Consider the following 6,000-nt stretch of genomic DNA (forward strand, 5'->3'; position numbering starts at 1 on the left):
ACTTTGGAGGCTGAGAAGGAATTTGTGAGTTTTTCCATGACTTTGTTTTTTTGTGTGCTTTTTTTGACTGCAGAAATATTATAACAGGAATTAACACTAGTTGTTTAGACTTCGGTAATAATTTGTTTAAAAAAGCTAATAAGGTAGCACTGGGAAAGGAAAAGAGATTGCTGGGTCGTCGAAAGGGAAGTATAAGATACCTCAATCGTGTATGTATAGCACTACATGAAAATCAACGGCAACTAAAGTGTCACGCCCCACACTCTAACTCGGAAACAAAGTTCTGTCCCTGTCACATTCCACACTCTCCCTCGCAAACGACGTTACATTCCCGGAACCTCTGCTTCACAATCTCATCCCTGATTAAACCCATCACATTCTCACATGCATCAGATTCCTCAAATTCTCACTCCCTAACCAATCATCCAATCACACCCCTTTCCATTCAGTATTTAAACCCCCTTCGCACACCTTCCCATGCTCACTATTGAGAAGCCTTTTGTAGTATTCTTCAGTGTGTGTTTCCAAACCTTTTGACTGATCTCCTGTTATGAGTCTTCTGCTTCCACCTCTTGACCTCGCCTTCTGGATTTTGACTTTTGGATTGTTTCTGGATATCTCTCGTTACCGGACCCTCTGCCTCCCTTATCGACCCAGCCTTTTGATTTTGTCTTTTGGATTGTCCCTTTGCTACTCTGTGTCCTGTGGGATTCCAGTCACGCATAAGGATCCTCCTATTCCACGTTTAGGTCTCATGAGATAAAGGGAGAAGTGAAGCAGCTGGAGGTGATGTGGAAATAAGAATGGAGACTCACTCGTAGGCGGGTGCTTGCAGCACGAGTGAGACTCGGCTGCCGGAGGAAGAGCTGGAGTCCCTGCCCGGGACACCCACAAAAACTCCGGCGGGCTGACGCTGGAGGAGCTCCAGACCAACATCTTCAACATGGTGCCAAAGAGCATAGTTGAGCTGAAGGAGATGATGAGATGGAATTCAGCAGGAATTGAAGGTCTTAAGTCCATGGACTGTTTAAAGAATGAAGTAAAAGTTCTTAAATGAGTAAATGCTGAACAAGAAAAGCAGATTAAAGACCTTGAACTGAAAGTGAACGATGCAGAAAGATACCATCGACGGTGGAATTTAAAATGATTTGGATTTAAGGCGGAACGAGATGAGAACATTGTTGCGACTGTGAAGGGTATCTGTAAAAGGATCCTTGCCGGACCGGGATGAGGTGGTATCGGCCAATGATACTGTTCACTGGGTCGGGAGAGCCAACGTGTCTGGACAAGTGTGCCCTAGAGTGGTTATGATCCAGTTTACAAAGAGGGCGGCGAGGGACATACTATGGCGAGCGGTGGGAGAGAATGAGCATTTGAATGGCAATAAACTGAGAATTGCAGAGGAGCTGTCCGCCGCGGACAGGAGCACCAGGAACCAGCCGTGGCCCCAGGTTGAAGCTGCCAGAAGAGAAGGGAGGAGAGCCGACTTTGTGGGAGCGAAGGCCTTTGTGGATGGGAAGGAGATCCGCTCCCAGTGACTGCTCAGTTAATGATTATATTTATTCTAGCAGCATATACAGTACAAGTGTTTATTTAGTGTTGGTTTGGAATGTTGTAGTCCTGGTTTTTGAAAAGCTCAATACAGTAGATCTGAGTTGTTTGCCTTTGTGTACTTTCTGGACTCTCGCTAGTTTCTGACCTCGTTTCTGCCTTTGCGATTTGGATTTGCTGTCTCGATTGAACTGTCACAGCCCGATTTTTTTTTGCTTTTGCCTGCCCAGCAGTTTTTGATAAATAGGACTTGCGGTTTTGTAACATTTTCTATAAGGACTTCCAACAACAGCACAGGGACATCGCCAGGTTGAGCCCTGCACAGGGTCATTATTTTATTATTTTTTTTAGCAAAAATGGTTGCTAACAAAACCAGGGAGGAGATATACAGTATTGGGTTAGGGACCAGAAAGTCACAGCAAAATGAAGTACATAGGGAACGTTTATTAATTAAGAACAACATAAATATTAGAGAACAAGTGAGATTTTTTTTTTTTCTTTCCAAAAAAAAGATTTGGAGTCAGTAAATTACTAATCAGCTTAGCTTCCTATTTTGTTGAAAAATGGAACAGAAAGAAGTTTAATTTAGAGCACAAAGAGCAGCTTAGGCTTTCATTTAGTTTGTAGCTTTTGGGTTTTTTTTTTTCCACACAGTGAAATAGAGGTTTTGGGCAGAGGCAGATCTGAAACTGGCAGGTATATTTTTAACTGTCACTTGCATTTTCACATAACCGATAGCCACCCCCATTGGTTTCTGTGGTTGTTAAGAATGAGCCTGGTTCCACATTGAGGGCATGTTTTCAGCTGGGGACCCATCAGGGTTCATCACAAATCAACCTGTAGTTGGAAGAGGGCAGTGCAGAAGGTTGCTTTCACATTGAAACTGCCCACTTCCACCTTCCTAGAATTATTTGGTACAGAAAAACCCTGTTGTCATTACATTGTTTTTAAAGCTAAGTAATGTTCTACTTCTTGTATCGTGGGTGTGTCTTATCTCTCAGAGCTGGTTCCCACTCCTGTGGAGTGTGTTGTTAAAGACCCCATGCGTGATGGTATAATCAGGAAGTGTCTGGAGAAACACATCGGGGAAGGTCGGGTCAACAGACAGCGGGAACAGTGGTGATCCGGTGAATGGGGAAATGAATCCAAGGGATGTCCAATGTCCAAGGCCGGGAGGTCCATCCGAGACAAAAGACAGTTAGAAACTGGAAAGGGGAACTGGGATCAGGAACACGGAGAGATAAAAACATAACGGTACTGGGCACTCCGAGCCCCGGACTCAGACGGTCAGGACATCTGGGGATAAGGCCTGTGCCCTTGGGCAGCTCCTGAGCCCGGTGGATAGGCGGGCCTTCAGTCGCCCGTCTGCCAAAGCTAAGCCCAGAACTGCGGAGACCCGGGCTTAAATAACGAAAAGGGGGACAAGACGCAGGTCCAGGTACTTAAACTAAACATAATGCAAAAAAGGCAGGAGCGCCCTCTAGAGGAGGGGCGACAACCGTGACGCAGAGGTCCGAGTGGGGGGGAATGGCGGTTTGGAGAGCTGAGTCCTCATCACACTGCGGTGCTTCGGCTTCATTCTTTCGGTAGCATCACCACAGCGGGAAGAGGAGGAGGAGCCGTTGCCTTTTTTAGGACCTGGCTGTGATTCGTGCGGCGCGAGTCGAGAACAGGGAGATGGGGACAAGCTCCTCTGAAACTCCCAGCTGCCAGAGAGTCACGGCTCCAATTGGCACGCGGCTTGACTCTGGCATAAACCAGAGAGGTGTAGCTTATCTGCGTGGGATCCCCCCATTGCCCTTCAAAGGAGGACAATATGCGATGTGGCAGCAGCCATATCACCCTGCAGCTCACAGCTGGAACCCCACTGAAGCTCATCAGGTGTGAGTCTGGTCAGTACCTGGATGGGAGACTCCTGGGAAAGCTAAGGCTGCTGCTGGAAGAGGTGTTAGTGGGGCCAGCAGGGGGCGCTCACCCTGTGGTCTGTGTGGGTCCTAATGCCCCAGTATAGCGACGGGGACACTAGACTGTAAAACTGGCCACCTTGCTACATATGAGATATAAAACTGAAGTTATGACTCTTTGTGGTCATTAAAAATCCCACAGTGTTTCTTGAGAAGAGTAGGGGTGTTTCACTGGTGTCCTGGCCAAATTTTCCCCTGATCTTTACCAATCATGGCCTCCTAATAATCCCCCTCATGGAACTGGCTCCATGACTCCCCACTGAGAGCTGGTGTGTGGTGAGAGTACTGGAGCATCTTCCAGGTGGGGCTGCACACTGGTGGTGGTGGTGTGATTCCCCATTACCTGTAAAGTGCTCTGAGTGGAGTGTAAGTATAAGTGTAAGGAATGATTTATTATTGTATGATTTCAACACGTGGCAACCTTCATGGTTCGTGGCAACCTTAAGAATAGGTGTTTTGGAGATGTTCAGCCATTTTGGCTGGGAAGTAAGGATCCTCGTGCGGAGTGAGCAGTTGATCAAGCTGGAAGTGGGAAAGCAAGGAAATGACCTCGTGGTGGATCATGAGTACAAGTGAAGGAGGTGAGGGATCTCTCAGATGCTGTCGTCCCTCTTGAACTTTGGTTCAAAACTCCACTTCAGTAAAATGAATTTGAGCACACATGGGACAAAAACATAAGTATAATGCAGGAGCCCTCTCTGACTCAATTCTCCATTAACTTACTTTCAGACTTGTATACTTGGCATGTTATTTGTAAATAACTCTTTCAAACTGTCTTGGACAGGGACTTGTCCTTGTGCTACTGAGCACGAGTACTGTAAAAACTCCAAGAGAGTGAAGTAAACACAAGGAGTGCCAATAGAGTCACCAGATGTGTTCCACAAGAAGGACGCCAGTTTATTTGTCTGTGACGGTATTTTTTTAATCCTTGTAGAATAAGTCTTATTGGCTTTTACAGGTTTTTACTAACTCTGACAACTTTTTCTGATGTTTTCTTTAGTTGCTGTGGCCCTGAGACAAACAACATGATGCATTAAAATTTTTCAGAAACGTGACTTCCATTTGGATGCCAGGAAATCTTAAGTGGCTGCAATAAAACAATTACCTATAGGCGAAGGCCACATTGTGTACTTGTGCCATCTTTCGCAGATTTCTGCACACATACAGCTCAGGATACCTTTTTAGGTGTTGGCAGTACCATGCACACATTTCAGAACTTAAATCCAAATATGATCAGTTACAAAGTTCTCTACCTAATCACTTGGAAACTAGAACCACACAGACACTTGAGTGCAGACAACTCCTCTCCAATTCTTTGTGTTCTTGCTAGTCTTAGAGGTCTCAGCCTGGGTGCACAGTGCTGTCGCTGGGTCACAGTGTGGGAGAGGCTTCGATGACATCAGCAACTCGGGAGTGAGTGATTCCCCTCACTTTCATTAGTACCTGGATTAACAAAGGCTTAGTTCGTGAAAAAAACACTCACCAGTCTGTGTGAACACTGTGGCCTTCACAAAGATGGAACAATCCACTAACTCTTTTATGTCCTTTCCGATGTCCTCTTTAGATAAGGTCACTGTGCCGGCTGCCAGCTTGGAGACATAAACCAATTAGAGTGAAGCCTGTATTTCTGCCCACTCTCATGCAGACATCCTCATATATGGCACAGTCAACCTGAGATTCTGATTAAACTGATAATAACATGGTGTTTTCTTGGGGTCACAGAATTATTTACAAATCCAAAAAAGCTGACTTGGTGAGTGAACATGGGTTAGACACTTCTAGTGTGAACTCTAAAGTTGCTGTGTTACTGGATTTTGAAGAAAACTTATTTTCCAGATCACTTGGAGCTCTAAAACCCTGAGAAAGGAATGTAATTAGCCAAGCAATCAAGAAAGAAGTGTTCACACATCTAGAGACATGTGGTTGGTCTAATTCTTAAAATATGTCATGCAAATGGGGATAGAAATGAAGAAGAAATGCAAACAGCAACATGGAAACCACAAACACAAAAAAAAAACAGCAGCAAAACTGTTCCTCTGCTCTCTGAAGTGAGAAAGAGAAAATGTCTTAATAACCAAACATCGGGTAGGCCGAGTCCTTGACCTCCTCTCCATGCACATACCTTGAATAACCGGTAAATAAACCTGATATCCATCAAACCCATAGCAAGTGCATTACTGATCCATATCTATTTACTGGCGTGCTTTCAAAGCAAGTTTCAACAAGGCCGTTGAAGGCTTTTTCAGACTGATAAATGTGGATTCATGTTAGATGGGTTTTGGTAGTTCGTACACACTTGTAGCAATACAGGGGACAATTGCAGTGGAAAAAACTTCTGATGTACTACGGTTACTTTGAAAAAGCTCTCTGCTTTTGCCTCATGTGTCGCATTCCTTGGATTTGAATTTATACCAAACATACTGCAGTTCCAGCGATTAAATTGTTCTTCTGATTTAAATAACCGTTCTTTGTCTGCTCTTTGCAG

Source organism: Lepisosteus platostomus, chromosome 6 (genome assembly GCF_059453375.1).
Source record: "Lepisosteus platostomus isolate fLepPlt1 chromosome 6, fLepPlt1.hap1, whole genome shotgun sequence".
NCBI lineage: Eukaryota > Metazoa > Chordata > Actinopteri > Semionotiformes > Lepisosteidae > Lepisosteus > Lepisosteus platostomus.